Source organism: Lissotriton helveticus, chromosome 7, assembly GCF_964261635.1.
Source record: "Lissotriton helveticus chromosome 7, aLisHel1.1, whole genome shotgun sequence".
Lineage (NCBI taxonomy): Eukaryota > Metazoa > Chordata > Amphibia > Caudata > Salamandridae > Lissotriton > Lissotriton helveticus.
This window is the reverse complement of record NC_136068.1, coordinates 69637871-69659215: the sequence shown is the minus strand read 5'-3', so window position 1 is coordinate 69659215 and position 21345 is coordinate 69637871. Positions and strand designations below refer to the sequence as shown.

General features: G+C 42.7%; 1 protein-coding gene across 1 annotated transcript in view; it reads right to left on the bottom strand.

The window, feature by feature from the left end:
- The window catches only part of LOC144768080 (C3a anaphylatoxin chemotactic receptor-like), a 50366-nt gene extending 36298 nt beyond the window's left edge, over positions 1–14068 (bottom strand). The window contains exons 1-2 of the mRNA XM_078651466.1: positions 14000–14068; positions 546–909 (exon numbers count right to left, since the gene is read on the bottom strand). The gene's annotated coding sequence lies outside the window, so the exon portion shown is untranslated. The remainder of the gene's footprint in view (positions 1–545; positions 910–13999) is intronic.
- Between the last annotated feature and the right edge of the window lie 7277 nt (positions 14069–21345).

The following is a 21345-nucleotide window of genomic DNA, read 5'->3' as shown; positions in this document are numbered from 1 at the left end:
AATGAATTAACAGACGGGTGAGTGGATGAGTGGATGAACAGAGGGGTGACTAGATGAATGGATGAACAGAGGGGTTAGTGAGAAAACGAATAAACAGAGGGGTGAGTGAATGAATGAATTAACAGAGGGGTGAGTGGATGGACTGACGGGCGAGTGGATGAATGGATGAATAGAGGGGTGAATGGATGGACAAAGGGGGGAGTGGATGACTGGATGAATAAAGAAGTGATTGGATGGACAGAGGGGTGAGTGGATGAATAGATGAACAGAGGGGTGAGTAGATGAATGGATGTAAAGATGGGTGAGTGGATGAATGGATGGACAGAGGGGTGATTGGGTGAATAAATGAACAGGGGAATGAGTGGATACATGGATGAACAGAGGGGTGAGTGGATGAATGGATTAACAGAGGGGTGAATGGATGAATGGGTGGCGGAATGGATTAGGGTTTTGTGACGAACGGACGGATGGAGACAGATGCAAAGGCGGATGATGAATAAAAGAATACGTACATTACAGATGCAAAAACGACAGTAAACTCTCACCTGAGATACCGCTATTGGAGAGCAGATGTGCTGACTTAAAAAAAAAACACCAGATTGGTCCTTTGAGGTCAGAGCTCCAAGTCCTTGTTCGTCAGGTGAAGTGACCTGGACTCACTGCGGATGTTTCCTCCATGGTCTAAAGCCAGGACCTCGGCAGCAGGGGCGGGTGATTGATGGCTGAAGGGCTGAGAGCTTGCTTCTGCCAGAGCCTCCGACTGACAGTCTGTGGCAGTCAGTGTCAAACTTCTGCTCGTGCCACTGAGCACAGGAAGCAGGGGGAGCAAAATAAGCATAGATGGACGTTTTGAAACATCCCTGTCTCGCCTCCCCAGTTCCTTAAAGTGCTTGCCACCGCGTGTGACTTCTGTGTGCTTTCTTTTCTTTGTCAATGTGTGTCACTGCGTTAAACCACAGGTCTGTCTTGCTCATTCGATCACTTGAAATGAAAGTGATGTGGGGGGGATGGGGGGGGGGGGGAGGGTCCAGTCTCTCTGTGCTTATCGCTGCTGCCATGTATTCTATTTTAAGACAGTGCTTGAAATGGAAAAATAGAAGTGCAGGTACTCTGTAACAGAGTACCTGCTTGTTTCTGAGAAGTGCCGGTACTCTCCAATTAACAGTATTACATTTCTCTCTAAAAGTTCCGGCACTCTCCCTCTCAAAATGAAAAAGTGCCGTAGTCAGTACCGGACAGTACCGGCCCATTTAAAGCACTGCTTTAAGAGCCAGTAGTTTACCTGGTGCAGGCAAGGGAACTGGACCCTTTGGCTAATGTTGGGGTAGTAAAATACAGCAATTATCTGGATTCATTTGGGCCCCTCAGGGCTCTGTGATCTGGTGCTACTGCACCTGCTGCACCAATGGTAGCTATTCCTCTGTTAAAAGACAAGAATGGGGTTTAGATTCCATGTCACAAAGTCAGTTCATTAATTGCTGAGTCTCATTAACAATATGAGAGGCCCTTTTGCTCTTCATCCTTGCTGAGCCTGTCCTGTGCATCACCAGGGCGTGCTGACATCTTTCACTGAGCTCCAAAGGGGCGGATTCCTCAGCCCACTTCTGTGACAAAGCTCGCCGGGCTCCGGTACCTGTGGACAGACTGGCCTGTAAGGCAGTCTTTACTCTGTCCATCAGGGTGGTGGAGAGCATCCCGTCTGCCACCCTGGTGCACAGAAGACCGCCATATTTAGAGGTTGGCGCTGGCCAAGCTTTGATCTGTGGACTTTCACACGACCCGCCGTCACAGCGGTTTCTCTGAAGGTGCTGAAAGTTTGGTGTCCGGGCCATGTAGTTTTTAGCAGGCATCCCCCAAAGTTTAACAAAATTAATTAACTTCTAAAGTCAGAGTATGTTTTTGAAACACAAATAACTAATGAACCCACAACTTAGAAAAAAAAGGCGTTCACCAAAGTTTAAGAAAATAAATAAACTTCTAAAGTCAAAGTATGTTTTTGAAACACAAATAACTAATGAACCCACAACTTAGAAAAAAATGTCCGAGGTGCGAGGTCATTATTTGAGTGTTTGTATTCATCACTGTCAAGTTTCTCCTGGTGGTGACAGACAGGAGAACAAGCCTTTGCAATGCAATAGGTCTCGCATTCAAGCAATTCTCGACCGCTTGTTAGATTGTAAATATCAGAGGAAGAGACCGGCCTGTGACGTCTTCACAGTAGTGATAAATAGTGCAGTGAAGATGATGTGTAAGTGTTGTAAATTACACAGACACCTAGGGGTCGATTCCGATCCTGGAAAAAAATCGTCCGTACGATTCGTATCCGGAGCCCTCTCCGTACGAATCGTAAACATGCCGTACGACCCGACGAGTACGATCCGGACTGGGGTATGAGGACGTGATTCGTACGGTCCACGTCAGGTAAGGGCTATTCGTACGGAAAAGCACACAATCACATACACACCGTACGGTCCGTACACCCCATGATCGTGGGGTACGGTGCGTACACCTGCGATCATGGGGTGTACGCACCTTACCCCCAGCGAACATGAGGTACGGTGCGTACATCCCATGATCGCAGGGGTACAGTGCGTACAACCCATGATCGCAGGGATACGCACCCTACCCCTGCGATCATGGGGTGTACCCACCGTCCCCAGGGGGGCCGTTCCGTACCTGTTTCGGGGGAAACTCTGCTTTTACGGCTGTTTACAGCCCCCATAGAAAAAGGGTCATACGGTGCATACCCGACACAAATCGTACTTGCTGGGTCGGAAAAACCAGCCGCGAACCGTACAGATTTCGCGTACAGCGGGTTCCGACGGAGATTCGTACGGGGATTTGATTCGTACGGTCTCTGTACGATTCGTACGAAGTCTAGCACCTGGTACGAATCGTACTTTGTCGTACGTACGGGGACGTTGCAGGGTACGATTCGTACAGGAAAAACGCTCCGAACGGCTATTCGGAGCGGTTTTTCCCGAATCGGAATCGACCCCAAAGTGTGAAGTGAGAGTTACATATGATTTGAGCTATGAACACTAACAAAGTGCTCCAACACCTTTTGCTCACTGATTACACTGTCGCGGCTCAGGAAGAAGAGTGGGATGGGGGGACTATTTCCTGCCCTCTCCGTGATTTGAGTGTGCAGGGTGGCATTGCGTAATATCATTGCTATCTGTGTTAAAAAACACTCCAGCTGTAGTAGGGTCCTGGCTTCACCTCCTTGTGCAGGGCGGGCTGTGCTTTATAGCAGGCTTGGAGGGAGGGGTGGTCTTGGCTGCAGCTTTGGCCTCGTACAGTGCCCTGCTATTACTAGTGAGCAGGAGGCGCTGAGGTGGTGGTTGTATTTGTATTAGTGGTATTAGTGGTGGTGGTATTGATGGTGCTGGTATTGATGGTAGTGGTATTGATGGTGGTATTGGTGGTTGTGGTACTGGTATTGGTGGCATTGATTTGGGGGTGGTATTGGAATTAGTGGTACTGGCATTGGTGGTGGTGGTATTAGTGGTGGTGGTATTGGTGGTGGTGGTGTTAGTGGTGGTATTGGTGGTGGCAGTATTGGTATTGGTTGTGGTGGTATTGGTTTTGGTGGTGGTACTGGTGGTGATGGTACTGGTATTGGTGGTGGTGGTGGTCTTGGTGGTGGTGGTACTGGTATTTGTGGTGGTGGTATTGGTGATATTGGTGGTGGTGTTGGTGGTATTAGTGGTGCTGGTGGTATTGGTGGTGGTGGCATTGGTGGTGGTACTAGTGGCGGTGGTATTGGTACTGGTGGTACTAGTGGTGGTATTGCTGGTGGTTGTGGTGGTGGTATTGGTGGTAGCAGTATTGGTGGTGGTATTGGTGGCAGTATTGGTGGTGGTGGGATTGGGGTTTGGTATTGGTGGTGGTTGTATTGGTGGTAGTAGTAGCAGTGGTAGTGGTGGTGGTATTGGTGGTGGTATTGGTGGTGGTATTGGTGGTGATGGTGGTATTGGTGGTAGTATTGGTGGTGGTTGTGGTGGGATTGGTGGTGGTGGTATTAGTGGTGGCATTGATGGTGGTGGTATTAGTATTGGTGGTGGTATTGGTGGTAGTGATATCAGTGGTGTTATTGGTGGTGGTATTGGTGGTTGTGGTATTGATGGTGGTGCTATTGGTAGTTGTGGTATTGGTGGTGGTGATATTGGTGTTGGTGGTGGTGGTATTGGTGGTGGTATTGGTGCTGTTAGTGGTGGTATTGGTGGCGATGGTGGTATTGGTGGTGGTGGTGATATTGGAGGTGGTGGTATTGATGGTACTAGTGGTGGTATTGGTGGTGATGGCATTTGTGGTATTGGGGTGGTATTGGTGGTGTTGATGGTGATGGCATTGGAAGTGGTGGTGGTGTTAGTGGTGGTACTGGTGGTATTGGTGGCGGTTAATCCTGGGCGTAATACTACGCTACGCTTGCGGAGCATGCGTAGTTTGCGCTACTACACGAATTGCACATAGCACAGTGTAAAAACACGTAGCGTAGCGAGCATTATTTGCTTGCTCGCAGTCCTCAACGTCAAGTTGGCGACCGCGAGCGAGCAAAATCAACATCCCGCCGAGACTTTTCCTCGTTTGCGATCAGCAACATCAAGTTGCCGACCGTGAGCGTGGAAAATAAACCTCCCGGCGAGATTCTCAACACGGGGATGTCAGGTTTCTCAATGCAAGTAGTCGCGTATGCTCGCGAAGAGAAACTACCAGTCCGCGTTGAGAAAGCTGCAGCTCGAGTACAAATCTACTCAAGCAGCAGAAAACAACCGCTGCAGTGTGGAAGATGCCGTTTGTAATGATTGCACAGTGCGGACAAGCATCCGGCACGGTGCAATCAGTGCGAACAGCATTTCTCTACCGCACTACGCAGTTCGCGTAGCTATGTGTAGCGTGCGTAGTGCGAAGTGCACTTCACGTAGCTACTTGTAGCGCTACTGCGCAAACTACACCCAGGGTTAGTGGTGGTATTAGTGGTGGTATTGGTGGTGGTATTGGTGGTGATGGTGGTATTGGTGGTGGTATTGATGGTATTGGTGGTGGTGGTATTGGTGGTATTAGTTGTGGTATTGGTGGTGGGGGTATTAGTATTGGTGGTGATATTTGTGGCGTTGGTGGAATTGGTGATGGTGGTATTGGTGGTGTTGGTGGTGGTATTGGTGGTGGTGGGAGTGGCGTTGGTAGTTGTGGTATTGGTGGTGGTATTGGTGGTGGCGGTATTGGTGGTGGTGTTATTAGTGGTGGCAATGGTGGTGGTATTAATATTGGTGTTGGTACTGGTGCTGGTAATGGTGGTGGTAGCGCCGTATTTAGAGATCACCGCCAGCCCGCCAGTCATCTCTGTTCCTTGTTGCCGGTTCCTCTGCAGGGGCCAATGGTTTGTTGGATGGCTGCCATTGGTTTGGATGCCCATCCACCAAATATTTAGTTTTTCAAAAGCAAATAACTAATGACACCAAAGCTCAGGGAGTTTGTTCCTTGGGTAGATAGATCATTATTTTAATTCGCTGTTCGTCACGACTAGATTTTCTCTGGTGGTGATGGACAGGATAAAAAACATCAGACAGTCTCCCCTAGATAGGTCAGGCAGTCTGATGTGTTTACTACTATGGCCAGTACTCCATCAAGCCATCCGAGTAAGCTTTCCATTGAAGGAACCAATAGGGGCACCACTGATGGAAGGATGATGGTCTATCAGACTTATAATAGGGAGAAGGGCCGATAGTTTGATGGACAAGTTACTCCGTCATGTTGTGACGGAAAATCATGCTCACCAAACTCCAAATTGGGCCCTATTCCTAATTCAGCCAAGTCCTACTGCTCTCCCTTAATTTTGTTTTCTGCAAAATGTATTGCCACAGTCATTTAAAGCACCTTAACCTTTGGGAATAAATTAAGTGAGTTATTAAGGAAGATAATGATCAAAACCTTTAGACATATCTTTTCCCTTCACACTCTCACTTATCTTTCACAATTTCAATTAGATCACAATGGCCCATGTTGTCCTCTATGCAAAAGTCTCAGAGGTTCAAAGTCTTATCTATATTTTTACCACAATTTGAAATGACTGAAGATTGGTGTGATATACTTGGATATACCGATTTTAAAAACAGAGTAAAATAAAAAATAAACTAATGTCATTTGGGAGAACGTAGAAAGACTAATTAATCGAAAACAGGATCAATTCTTTTAATAACACTCAAAGCACACTAAAAAACAGCTGCTGTACATTTTTTAAGGACTGAATGTATGGTCGATAAAATAGGTAATGTCACAATGTATCAAATAGGGAGATGAATAACTCATTTGTTACCTGTTTAAAGTTTTCTACCAAGCCCTGTGACGGTTGACAACATTAATTGTTGTGGCACATGTTCATCACAGAAAAGCCAACAGGACATTATCTTGAATGAAGCGAATGGAGGGATTTAGGGTCCCTCCGTCTGAGTTTCAAACACCAGTTTATTCCCACTATTGTATTAAAGTTTTGTTATTTTGTTTTAACCAAGAGATTTTCTGAAGATTTAATAACAGATGCCTGCAGAAGTCAAATTTTACTTTCCAAATTTTTAATGATATTTTAATGTAAATTTATTTGTAATTCTTTGTATTGTGATGATATTTGGTTTACAACAAACATATAGTTTGACTTGCTTTATGGTCTTAGAGAACCTGGTGGTAGATGTACAAAATAGTGGTCGCAAAATACCCGTCGCAATTTGCAACAAGTATTTTTGTGAACTGTAAAGGATTTCAAGAACCAACATATTTACTCATACGTGAGTTCATAAAATTCCAAACTGTAGTGGTTGTAATCAGAACTAACTTATGAATAGTAATGAGGTAGGTTGCAAATTGTGATTCTACAATTGGAGTCCATCACATGAATATTGGCCTGCAATGGTCAGAAGACCACCATGTCTGTAATTGTTTTTTAATAAAGTATTTTTTTCATTGCAGTTCATTTTCCTTAAAGAAAACACTGCAGCATTAAAACAATTTTTTTACTTTTTACCTAAAGTTTGAGAGTTGGTAGTGGTCCACTGGACCACTGCTTACACCCCAATTAGTCACTTTTTATTAGTTCACAAAATTAAAAAGGTCCCTTTAGGACCACTTGCCTTCTCCAAATGCATTACCACCCCAACTCTGGAGTCGGTCCGTTTTTTTAATGTCTTGCGACCCGAAACATGATGACTCTGTTTAGCCCAACCTTGTCATGGGACCAGCCTCACTTACAGCCTTCTTGCCTTCTCAGTGATGTTGATAACAGTGATGGTTGGATTGTGTTCCATTACTATTGAGATTTGAATCCCTACACAGCTCTTCACACCATTTTAACCTCATCACTGCGGCGCGAATTCCGCCGCAGTGCTGAACATTTCTATGACGGATCCCAGCCGTCATCACCACATGCCCACCGTGACTCATGACGGCCGGGAACCGTCATCAGCGTCAAAGAGGTTAAGGTGTAGGGAGTACATAGAACTGGCAAGGGCATTGTATTGTGGTTGCATTTATAAGGTACTTATTACCCCTGGCGGGACACTGAAGCACATCTGTGTACAGGGAGCATTCTATTTTGTGCGCATTCTATAGGTCGAATTGTGACTGTCTGTCATATGTCCTGTTTGGGCTGTGCTTTGATTTTATTTGCAAGAACCAGAATTGTAATCTTACTGCATTTTTGTCGTGGCAGATAGGTGTGTATTGACTAAAAAGGAATTTATGTCATGACTCATAAACATTGGATGGTAGTGCATGGATAGATAGATAGGGAGTGAGTGGAGTGTGACGGGTGTGGTAAGTGTTTTGGTGTTGTGCATGTAAGTCAGTGATAGCTCATTCCGCCAAAGACGATGTAGCCGCACTTAAGTACGGGTGTAGGCAAAGAGTATGAGACCAGACATAGCCACGCATGTGGATACCCATCATCCTTGGTGTGGTCTGTATCATACATATTAAATCACACTAATTATAGAAGAGATGAAAAACATCCAGAGGTAATGATAATAATAATTCCAGATTTGTAAGGCGCAACTTCTCTCCCCTTAGGGTATCCAGGTTCTTGGGGCCATCGAGGAGAGTACAATCCGCAGGCGGTGCAATCTTACATCAACTATAGAGATGTGATTCATACAACCAGCCAGGGTACATGATTTGAGGAGTTCAACAGGAGCTGCAGGGAGCAGCCCATAGGAATGGGCATTATAAGACTAACTAAAGGTGATACTTTAAGAAGGTGAATAGCATCAAAGATGAAGAGTGCATCCACTACGAGGTGCAGTCTTCCATCAAGTGGGAGAAAGTAAGCCTAAAACAAGTAGCAAATATATAACCAGCTATGGTATGGGCCCTGAGGGGTTCACCCAGGAGTGGCAACCCATAGAGGAATAGGTAATTATGCCATGAGCCATGGTGCACTCTTTGAGAATTCACTAAGAAGCAGCAGATTCCCAACCTACAGGAATGTGCGCTTTATAAGGAGTCGTGGTTTATGCTCAGGTGGATGTGTGTGCGTTCCCCTTGGCTTTATCCAGTGGAACAAAGAATGCAGAGGTTTGTCAAGCAAGAATGATTCAAGCATCATAGGATGTGTCCATGTCTCCCAAGGGTCACACTTCCCAGTGCTCTTTATTTTATTTTTTTGTTTAGTCCTCATATCACCATGGCTTCTGCAAACTCAGCATGCCTTATGATATATGCATTTGCTTTGACCCCACCTCACTAAACTAAAGCACCCACTTTTGTGATCCTACATGGGTGTCAAGTCAAGTCAAGTCATTTTTTATTGTATAAAATTATTAAAAATTATTACAAAATGCATTTAGATCATCATAGAACATAAAACACGTGTTAAAATATTAGCTAATAGAAACTGTTCGCCAAATGAAAAATAAATATCATATATTTCAATTTGGTGGTATGATTCCATGTTCAGCTTGCTGTAAGAGAGATTGGGCTTTCATCATATATTTGACCCCCCTACAGGCCAACATAGGACATGATCCATCTACCCATCGAATTACAGCTTGCCTACATGTCCGAATGTTCAATTTGTTAAAAATGCTCTTTAAAAGCCGTCTCCTCAAATCCTTAAGCACCGGGCAAACACATAGTAAGTGAGTTAATGTTTCATTTTGATATCCACATAAACGACAATGGGGGGTCAGTGTGACAATTTTTCCAGGATGGTAACAAATCCTTTGAAAACTGTAGGCCTAGTCGATGTTTTATATATCTTTGTTTTAGGGAACTATTAAAGTGGCTTTCCAGATAGGTCTGTGGTTTTATCCCGGAATATGAATTTATCACAGTCCACCCGTGTCGTCGTTTTGCGGTATTTATTTTATCTTCCAGATAGGATTCCCATTTGACCGCGTTGTTTGAAATTTTGTCAAAAGTATGTCTATCTGCCCTCGTGACCCAAATTTCTTCAATTCCTATACAGTTCAGGCATTGGGACAGGTAGCCTCCCCAACTGTTTGGGACGTGCAGTTTCTGCTGGGTGTCGATTTCTTTCCTGCACAGGTTGTCCATTGAGCCGTCTTCTGACATGCGTATTTTATGACAGAGTTTCACAAAGGTTCCCATACTGCGAAACTTCTGATTCAAAAGGCCAAATTCTAGACGAACCTGCGCCGGTGCCGACGATTTTGGGAGGTTTAGAACTGCCATGTATACTTTTGTTTGTAAGCTGTTTAACAGCCCTGCTTCTTTGCAACACCAGGTGGCCAGTGCGTATGACAAGGAGGGTAGGGTTTGTGCTTTCATCACTTTCAGCAGGTGTGTATAATTTGGACAACTTAGTTTTTTTTGTAATTGCCGGTATGCGTAGATCAGGGACTGTGTTTTAGCTTTTAGATCGATTTTATGTTCTTTATTCGTCTGTCCTCGCCCCAATTTCAAACCTAAGTACTTATATGATGTTTCCTCCTTTATTGGGGAACTATTTGCATACCATTTGAATGTTGGCTTTTTTGGATCCACAATGCGGACAACTTTGGTTTTCTCTTTATTCAGTTCCAAACATTTGTGTTCCAAATAAGTTGTCAAATTGTTGATCGATCTTTGCAGGCCTATTGGCGTTTGACTCAGAACGACAATGTCATCTGCATACTGCAGGAAAGGGATAGGAATTTTTGACAGATAGGGTGGATGGCATTCGCCGACCTCCATGTGGCTGACAATGTCTGCCATGTAAAGGTTGAATGAACTTGGGGCCAGTACACAGCCTTGTTTTAAGCCCTGTTGTGTTCTAATTTCGGCCGTTACGCTGCTACCGTCTGCCAATTTTACTCGAGCCCAGGTGTTACTATACAAGCCTATAATAGCCTCCAATAGCTTCTTCGGGATACCCCATGATCTTAGTTTTTCCCATAGACGGGTTCTGTTCACTCTGTCAAAGGCTGCTCGCAGGTCAATAAAGCAAGCGTACAGTCTCGTCTTCCTTTTTTCAGCTTTTTCCTTCAGGAGAGCCAGAGTTATCAAGTTTGTTAGTGTGCCGTCCTTGGCCGGAAACCAGTTTGGAACATTGGTATTATGTTTGTGTCTTCCATCCAGTCCTGAAGAAGTGATAGTAGGCATGACCCGTATAATTTTGCCTCAACATCCATCAGCGAAATCCGCCTATAGTTCCCCGGCTCATTGTGATCACCTTGTTTGAAAATGGGGTGAATTATACTCCCATACCAGGATCTTGGCAGTTTATTCTGATTGTAAATTGAATTGAAGAATGGTGTTAAATATTCAGCCCAGAATTCAGGTGAATATTTAAAGATAGAGGGCCCGATTCACAGAAATAACTTAAGACAAAATCCTAAACTTACTACTTTCGGTATTCACAGAAGTTAGGATTTTGTCTTAAGTTTGTCTTAAGACAAACTTAAGTCAGACTTAAGACAAAATCCTAACTTAAGCCTGTCAAAATCTTAACTTCTGTGAATACCAAAAGTAGTAAGTTTAGGATTTTGTCTTAAGTTAGTTCTGTGAATCGGGCCCATTGTTTGGAAGCCCGTTAGGACCCGCTACACCCCCTTTTTTCAGGCGATTTATTATAGCTTTAAGCTGGTCTGTTGTTACTAGGGTGTTAGGCACGGCGTTCACTAGTTTTTCTGATTTACTAACCAGTATGTTTTCAAGTTTGTTCTCATTTCCACTACCCAAAGTTTGCTTCAGATTTTCTTTTGGTGGATTATCTCCTTTTCCTGAGATAGTTTGTACATGTTCGGAGTTTCTAGTGCATAATTTGCACTCTGGTTTACAGGGCCAGTTTTGACCATCCATCCTGTCGATAAACATGTTTTTAACATGCTGAATCCACTTACTTTCTCCAGTGCCTGCCTCCTGTCTTTGGGTATTCCCCCTTGTCAGTTTGTTGATAATATCCCAAAATGTTCTGGCGTTATTGTGTTTCCCGGCAATTAGTAAGTTTGTCCACATTTCCTCTTGGTACGATGTTTTTGCGCTACTTAGCATGATCTTATATCTTTTCCGCATGACTTTCAATTTTGATTTGTTTGATTTTATTCCACTTTTTATCAATAATACCTGCTTGTAGACTTCTCGTGCGATTTTTCTTTTTTCTTCCCTCAGGGGGATTGTATACCAAGGCTTTTTCCCAGTATTGAATCTTCTCGAATTTTGATTTGTGATTGGGGGATTTCTTGTTACTGCTTCACATAGATGTTCCCATGTTTTTACCGGATTTTCTTTTTCTTCCGATGTTAGACTAAGCAGTTCATTTTTGAATTTGTCCATTGTTGGTTTTATATCCTTACCTCCCCATTTCAGTTTACGTAGATTGAATTTTTCGGTATACTGGATGACGGTGTTTTGTTTTTCCGTCTTGCTGACCAACATTTTTATTTTAGTAATTAGAAGAAAATTATCACTTTCCACACGTTGCACCACTGAAAATGCGCTCATCATCGATATCAGGCTGTTGCTCAATATTGTGAAGTCTATTGTTGACTTTCGATTACCGCTTACAAAAGTTATAGGTATGCCACTGTCCCCATTGTCTTTCTTGTTTAGGATAAAAAGGCCCAGTTCTTCGAGAGCTTGAGTTATTTTGTCATCTTTTGTTAGATTGCTATTAAAATCCCCTGAGATAATCATGGAGTGCGACTCATGAGTGCTTTGCAAGGCCCTGATCAAGGTTAGTAGTGTAATCAGTTTTTAATTTTTCTCTTTCTTTTCCGGGTGTACATAAACGTTAAGGACTAATAGATTGCAAGTACCTGAACCAGAGACCAACTTCTCCGTAAGTTTTATTACTTGTATCCAGTTTACCACAGTGTCTACTTCTTCCGAATGCCATCTGTATTGTTGGGCAATATACGTTGATAAGCCTCCTCTAGGGTGACCAAATTTAGAGAGTTTTTCGGCGAGGACGTGAAACTCGATAAAACCCGGGATGGAGATTTGGCGCAGGTTCCAGGTTTCTTGTAGCAGTATTAAGTCATGTTGATCCAAGAAGTTTGCGGTTTCGTGGCCATGCCACATACTATTAAAACCATGAACGTTCCAGGAGCAGAGGCTGATCGTGTGTGGGTTTGCAGCAACGGATTCCTTTTGATTACCACTTATTATCCGTGGATGTAATGTTATATCTTCTTTTAAATGACTGGACATGTTAGGAACATTTATTGCTCAAAGCCGATGCCACCCAGGACCAATCAGTAATCTGTTCCTTAGCGCCTCCTTGCACCACTGCATTTTCGTGTCTCCTTATATTTTGTGTTATTTTTTTTGCGGAGTTGCTGAACAAGCTCCTTTTAGACATGATTTTTGGGTGTTCCCCTCTTCCATTTTCTTTTTACCTATGGTTAAGGTTTGGATATTTTGTCCGTTCGTCCCGCCTCAATGCTATGCCCCAGGCTTCAAAGGACAAGCTCATTGCAAGTATTCTATCAACTATGTCTTTCGATGACCAGGTGGTTAAGGACTCTTCTACCTCTGAAATATTTTTTGTACGCTTAAATTCTACAGACAAAAGATCTTGGGATTCTATGTCGTCCAGTTCTGGGATTTCTCTTAATAGCCGCCAGAGATATATTACCTCTATTCAGGAAGTCTTGACGCCCTGTTGTCTGGTATTCCGGTATAAATGCCAGTTTATTGTATGTTTATGCTTGTGTTTGTGAGCTCATTTTTGCTTTTTTTTCTTCTTTTGATTTTGTATTTTGTGTTGTTTCACCATTTACGTTTAATCTTCGCCCTTGACTCAGAGTTTTTATTATTAGTTCTTCATATGAACCGTCTGTTCTTTTAGAGTAGGTGATAGGTTCATTAATCCTGTCCGTGTTTTTATCAATGTTTGTATTTTGTAGAATATGAGTACACGTTGTTTGTTTGTTTGCTTGATAAACACTGCAGGTTCGTCCATCTTCGTTTGAATTAATTTTTATTGGTGTTCTTGTGTTTTCCTTTTCATTTGCTCTTTTTATGGATTGCCTTTGGTTAGATTTATCTATTGTATTTTGTTTGGTATCCGCGTTGATTGGGTCACTTTGGTACCTTTTGTCTTGGTGTGCTGATTTGACCTGGAGTGTTTGCGTTTCGTCTATCTGGTGGATCGTTACTATCCGATTTATACAGGCCTCATGGATTAAGACCCTTTCGTCAGTCTCATCTGAGATACCGCTATTGGAGAGCAGATGTGGTGACTTTAAAAAATACCAGATTGGCTCTTTGAGGCCGGAGCTCCAAGTCCTTATTCGTCAGGTGAAGTGACCTGGACTCACAGCTGATGTTTCCTCCATGGTCTAAAGCCAGGACCTCTGCACCAGGGGCGGGTGATTGATGGCTAGAGCTGAGAGCTTGCTTCTGCCAGAGCCTCCGACTGACAGTCTGTGGCAGTCAGTGTCAAACTTCTGCTCGTGCCACCGAGCACAGGAAGCAGGGGGAGCAAAATAAGCATAGATGGACGTTTTGAAACATCCCTGTCTCGCCTCCTCAGTTCCTTAAAGTGCTTGCCAACACGTGTGACTTGCGCGCACTTTCTGTGTGCTTTCTTTTCAATGCCAATGTGTGTGTCACTGCGTGAAACCACAGGTCTGTCTTTCTCATTCGATCACTTGAAATGAGGATCAGAAGTCCCTACCTAAATCCTATTTAGGAGTCTTACTGAATTATACATACAGGGTTACCACCTGCATTATTACAGCATATGGTGCTTGCAGGCTTACCCTACCAGCTCAAACCTGCTGAAATCAGTATGGTAACAACATTTTCACTATTTTATTTCCTTTTCCAGATGTTCAACCAGTAATGGCTCCTACAAAGGTGGAGTAATACCACTCAGTATCTGTTATACTGAGTGTGATATTACCCCAGGATACTTATAATGCGGGCCACAGTGTTTAGTGTCCGGTCTTTGTAATATTGACTCTTGTAATAACAAAATTAATGGTATCTCTGAAAAAACCCTTGATTTACACACCGCTGACATGGGGGTCATTTTACACCCAAACTAGGCCTCCAGCACATATCTATGCTTCAATGTGCAGATGATACGGCCTTCCTAGATGCAACTGCGATACGGCTAAACAATCTCTTGTTGCATTAAATACATACAGCCTAAGGGATGTACCATGTTACTCCGCATACTTTTACTCCGCATACCGTTACAACGCGACTTTTACAACGCATACCATTACAACGCATAGCGCTTTGGGGTGCTGGATAGTGGTAAGTATAATTTACTATTCTAACTCCAGTCCCCGTGGACCCTAGGGAAGGTGTTGGATAGTAAATTATACTTATTCCCTATCCTAGAGCGCCCCCCAGCGCAATGCGTTGTAATGGTATGCGGAGTAAAAGTCGCGTTGTAATGGTAGTGCGGAGTAAAAGATGCGTTGTAACGGGTGTATACCCAGCCTAAGCAATTACATAGTAGTAAATATCTGTTAAAAAAGTAAAATAATAATCACCTGTGAGAAGAACAGGCACGTTTGCACCTGGGAATGGGAGAAAGTACTTTGGGCTTTGGCAAAATAGGAAGGAGGTGACTCCTTTCTATACCCAGAAGCTCAAAGCCCTATTATTACATCACCAACTAAAGAGGCTATAGGGGCTGATTTATTGTATTGCAGTCTTTGTCCATTGGGGTACCAGAGAAAATAACATCCACCTCCCTGATGGGCAGTGGATCGCCATATTTAGAGATCACCGCCAGCCCACCAGTCATCTCTCTTCCTTCTTGCCAGTATCTCTCAGGTGGCCAAAGTTTTGTTGGATGGCTGCCATTGGTTTCCATAGCCATCCACCAAATGTTTTGTTTTTCAAAAACAAATAACTAATGACGCCATGCTCAAGGAGTTTTTTCCTTGGGTGGATGGATCATTATTTTAATTCTCTGTTCGTCACAACTAGATTTTCTCTAGTGGTGATGGACAGGATAAAAAACATCTGACATTCTCCCTTAGATAGGTCAGGCAGTCTGATGCATTTACTACTATGGCCAGTACTCCATCAAACCATCTGAGTAAGCTTTCCATTGAATGAACCAACAGGGGCACCGCTGATGGAAGGATGATGATCTGTCCGACTTACACTAGAGCAGGTGGGCAGATAATTTGGTGCACAGGTTACTCTGTCCTGTTGTGACAGAGTGTTCTGCTCACAAAACGCTAAATTGGGCCCTACTCCTAATTCTGCTAAGTCCCACTGCTCTACCAATTTTAACTTTGTTTTCTCCAATGTATTCCCACAGTGATTTATAGCATCATTGTCTTTGGGAATGAATTAAGTGAGTTATTAGGGAAGATTATGATCAAAGCCTTTAGACATGTCTTTTCTCTTCACACTTCCACTTATCTTTCACAATTTCAATTAGATCACAATGGCCCATTTTGGTCCTCTAAGCCAAAGTCTCAGAGGGTAAAAGCGTATCTATATTTTTACCACAAATTGAAATGGCTGAAGATTGGTGTGATATACTTGGATATACCGACTTTAAAAACAGAGTAAAATAAAAAATAAACTAATGTCATTTCGGAGAACATAGAAAGACTAATGAATCGAAAACAGGATCAATTCTTTTAATAACACTCAAACCACACTAAAAACCAGCTGCGGTACATTTTTTAAGGACATGTGTGGTCAATAGAACAGGTAACGTCACAATGTATTGAATAGGGAGATGAATAGCTCATTTGTTACCTGTTTAAAGTTATCTACCAAGCCCTGTGACGGTTGACAACATTACTTGCCAACAGGACATTATGTTGAATGAAGTGAATGGAAGGATTCAGGGTCTCTCATTCTGGGTTTTGAACACCAGTTTATTCCCACTTTTGTATTAAAATTCTATTATTTTGTTTTAACCAAGAGATTTCCTGAAGATTTAGTAACAGATGCCTGCAGAAGTCAAATTTTACTTTCCAAATTTTTAATAATATTTTAATGTAAATTTATTTGTAATTCTTTGTATTGTGATGATATTTGGTTTACAACAAACATATAGTTTGACTTGCTTTATGGTCTTAGAGAACCTGGTGGTAGATGTACAAAATAGTGGTCGCAAAATACCCGTCGCAATTTGCAACAAGTATTTTTGTGACCTGTAAAGGATTTCAAGAACCAACATATTTACTCATACGTGAGTTCATAAAATTCCAAACTGTAGTGGTTGTAATCAGAACTAACTTATGAATAGTAATGAGGTAGGTTGCAAATTGTGATTCTACAATTGGAGTCCATCACAATAATATTGGCCTGCAATGGTCAGAAGACCACCATGTCTGTAATTGTTTTTTAATAAAGTATTTTTTTCATTGCAGCTCATTTTCCTTAAAGAAAACACTGCAGCATTAAAACAATTTTTTTACTTTTTACCTAAAGTTTGAGAGTTGGTAGTGGTCCACTGGACCACTGCTTACACCCCAATTAGTCACTTTTTATTAGTTCACAAAATTAAAAAGGTCCCTTTAGGACCACTTGCCTTCTCCAAATGCATTACCACCCCAACTCTGGAGTCGGTCCGTTTTTTTAATGTCTTGCGACCCGAAACATGATGACTGTGTGTAGCCCAACCTTGTCATGGGACCAGCCTCACTTACAGCCTTCTTGCCTTCTCAGTGATGTTGATAACAGTGATGGTTGGATTGTGTTCCATTACTATTGAGATTTGAATCCCTACACAGCTCATCACACCATTTTAACCTCATCACTGCGGCGCGAATTCCGCCGCAGTGCTGAACATTTCTATGACGGATCCCAGCCGTCATCACCACATGCCCACCGTGACTCATGACGGCCGGGAGCCGTCATCAGCGTCGAAGAGGTTAAGGTGTAGGGAGTACATAGAACTGGCAAGGGCATTGTATTGTGGTTGCATTTATAAGGTACTTATTACCCCTGGCGGGACACTGAAGCACATCTGTGTACAGGGAGCATTCTATTTTGTGCGCATTCTATAGGTCGAATTGTGACTGTCTGTCATATGTCCTGTTTGGGCTGTGCTTTGATTTTATTTGCAAGAACCAGAATTGTAATCTTACTGCATTTTTGTCGTGGCAGATAGGTGTGTATTGACTAAAAAGGAATTTATGTCATGACTCATAAACATTGGATGGTAGTGCATGGATAGATAGACAGGGAGTGAGTGGAGTGTGACGGGTGTGGTAAGTGTTTTGGTGTTGTGCATGTAAGTCAGTGATAGCTCATTCCGCCAAAGACGATGTAGCCGCACTTAAGTACGGGTGTAGGCAAAGAGTATGAGACCAGACATAGCCACGCACGTGGATACCCATCATCCTTGGTGTGGTCTGTATCATAGATATTAAATCACACTAATTATAGAAGAGATGAAAAACATCCAGAGGTAATAATAATAATAATTCCAGATTTGTAAGGCGCAACTTCTCTCCCCTTAGGGTATCCAGGTTCTTGGGGCCATCGAGGAGAGCACAATCCGCAGGCGGTGCAAACTTACATCAACTTTAGAAATGTGATTCATACAACCAGCCAGGGTATATGATCTGAGGAGTTCAACAGGAGCTGCAGGAAGCAGCCCATAGGAATGGGCATTATAAGACTAACTAAAGGTGATACTTTAAGAAGGTGAATAGCATCAAAGATGAAGAGTGCATCCACTACGAGGTGCAGTCTTCCATCAAGTGGGAGAAAGTAAGCCTAAAACAAGTAGCAATTATATAACCAGCTATGGTATGGGCCCTGAGGGGTTCACCCAGGAGTGGCAACCCATAGAGGAATAGGTAATTATGCCATGAGCCATGGTGCACTCTTTGAGAATTCACTAAGGAGCAGCAGATTACCAACCTACAGGAATGTGTGCTTTATAAGGAGTCATGGTTTATGCTCAGGTGGATGTGTGTGCGTTCCCCTTGGCTTGATCCAGTGGAACAAAGAATGCAGAGGTTTGTCAAGCAAGAATGATTCAAGCATCATAGGATGTGCCCATGTCTCCCAAGGGTCACACTTCCCAGTGCTCTTTATTTTATTTTTTTGTTTAGTCCTCATATCACCATGGCTTCTGCAAACTCAGCATGCCTTATGATATATGCATTTGCTTTGACCCCACCTCACTAAACTAAAGCACCCACTTTTGTGATCCTACATGGGTGTCAAGTCAAGTCAAGTCATTTTTTATTGTATAAAATTATTAAAAATTATTACAAAATGCATTTAGATCATCATAGAACATAAAACGCGTGTTAAAATATTAGCTAATAGAAACTGTTCGCCAAATGAAAAATAAATATCATATATTTCAATTTGGTGGTATGATTCCATGTTCAGCTTGCTGTAAGAGAGATTGGGCTTTCATCATATATTTGACCCCCCTACAGGCCAACATAGGACATGATCCATCTACCCATCGAATTACAGCTTGCCTACATGTCCGAATGTTCAATTTGTTAAAAATGTTCTTTAAAAGCGTCTCCTCAAATCCTTAAGCGCCGGGCAAACACATAGTAAGTGAGTTAATGTTTCATTTTGATATCCACATAAACGACAATGGGGGTCAGTGTGACAATTTTTCCAGGATGGTATCAAATCCTTTGAAAACTGTAGGCCTAGTCGATGTTTTATATATCTTTGTTTTAGGGAACTATTACAGTGGCTTTCCAGATAGGTCTGTGGTTTTATCCCGGAATATGAATTTATCACAGTCCACCCGTGTCGTCGTTTTGCGGTATTTATTTTATCTTCCAGATAGGATTCCCATTTGACCGCGTTGTTGGCAATTTTGTCAAAAGTATGCCTATCTACCCTCGTGACCCAAATTTCTTCAATTCCTATAGAGTTCAGGGATTGGACAGGTAGCCTCCCCAACTGTTTGGGACGTGCAGTTTCTGCTGGGTGTCGATTTCTTTCCAGCACAGGTTGTCCATTGAGCCGTCTTTTGACATGCGTATTTTATGACAGAGTTTCACAAAGGTTCCCATACTGCGAAACTTCTGATTCCGAAGGCCAAATTCTAGACGAACCTGCGCCGGTGCCGACGATTTTGGGAGGTTTAGAACTGCCTGTATACTTTTGTTTGTAAGCTGTTTAACAGCCCTGCTTCTTTGCCACACCAGGTGGCCAGTGCGTATGACAAGGAGGGTAGGGTTTGTGCTTTTATCACTTTCAGCAGGTGTGTATAATTTGGACAACTTAGTTTTTTTTGTAATTGCCGGTATGCGTAGATCAGGGACTGTGTTTTAGCTTTTAGATCGATTTTATGTTCTTTATTCGTCTGTCCTCGCCCTAATTTCAAACCTAAGTACTTATATGATGTTTCCTCCTTTATTGGGGAACTATTTGCATACCATTTGAATGTTGGGTTTTTTGGATCCACAATGCGGACAACTTTGGTTTTGTCTTTATTCAGTTCCAAACATTTGTGTTCCAAATAAGATGTCAAATTGTTGATCGATCTTTGCAGGCCTATTGGTGTTTGACTCAGAACGACAATGTCATCTGCATACTGCAGGAAAGGGATAGGAATTTTTGACAGATAGGGTGGATGGCATTCCCCGACCTCCATGTGGCTGACAATGTCTGCCATGTAAAGGTTGAATAAACTTGGGGGCCAGTACACAGCCTTGTTTTAAGCCCTGTTGTGTTCTAATTTCGGCCGTTACGCTGATACCGTCTCCCAATTTTACTCGAGCCCAGGTGTTACTATACAAGCCTATAATAGCCTCCAATAGCTTCTTCGGGATACCCCATGATCTTAGTTTTTCCCATAGACGGGTTCTGTTCACTCTGTCAAAGGCTGCTCGCAGGTCAATAAAGCAAGCGTACAGTCTCGTCTTCCTTTTTTCAGCTTTTTCCTTCAGGAGAGCCAGGGTTATCAAGGTTGTTAGTGTGCCGGTCCTTGGCCGGAAACCAGTTTGGAACATTGGTATTATGTTTGTGTCTTCCATCCAGTCCTGAAGAAGTGATAGTAGGCATGACCCGTATAATTTTGCCTCAACATCCATCAGCGAAATCAGCCTATAGTTCCCCGGCTCATTGTGATCATCTTGTTTGAAAATGGGGTGAATTATACTCTCATTCCAGGATCTTGGCAGTTTATTCTGATTGTAAATTGAATTGAAGAATGGTGTTAAATATTCTGCCCAGAATTCAGGTGAATATTTAAAGATAGAGTTTGGAAGCCCGTTAGGACCCGCTGCACCCTCCTTTTTCAGGCGATTTATTATAGCTTTAAGCTGGTCTGTTGTTACTAGGGTGTTAGGCACGGCGTTCACTAGTTTTTCTGATTTACTAACCAGTATGTTTTCAAGTTTGTTCTCATTTCCACTACCCAAAGTTTGCTTCAGATTTTCTTTTGGTGGATTATCTCCTTTTCCTGAGATAGTTTCCACATGTTCGGAGTTTCTAGTGCATAATTTGCACTCTGGTTTACAGGGCCAGTTTTGACCATCCATCCTGTCGATAAACATGTTTTTAACATGCTGAATCTACTTACTTTCTCCAATGCCTGCCTCCTGTCTTAGGGTATTCCCCCTTGTCAGTTTGTTGATAATATCCCAAAATGTTCTGGCGTTATTGTGTTTCCCGGCAATTAGTACGTTTGTCCACATTTCCTCTTGGTACGATGTTTTTGCGCTACTTAGCATGATCTTATATCTTTTCCGCATGACTTTCTATTTTGATTTATTTGATTTTATTCCACTTTTTATCAATAATACCTGCTTGCGGACTTCTCGTGCGATTTTTCTTTTTTCTTCCCTCAGGGTGATTGTATACCAAGGCTTTTTCCCAGTATTGAATCTTCTCGAATTTTGATTTGTGATTGGGGGATTTCTTGTTACTGCTTCACATAGATGTTCCCATGTTTTTACCGGATTTGCTTTTTCTTCCGATGTTAGACTA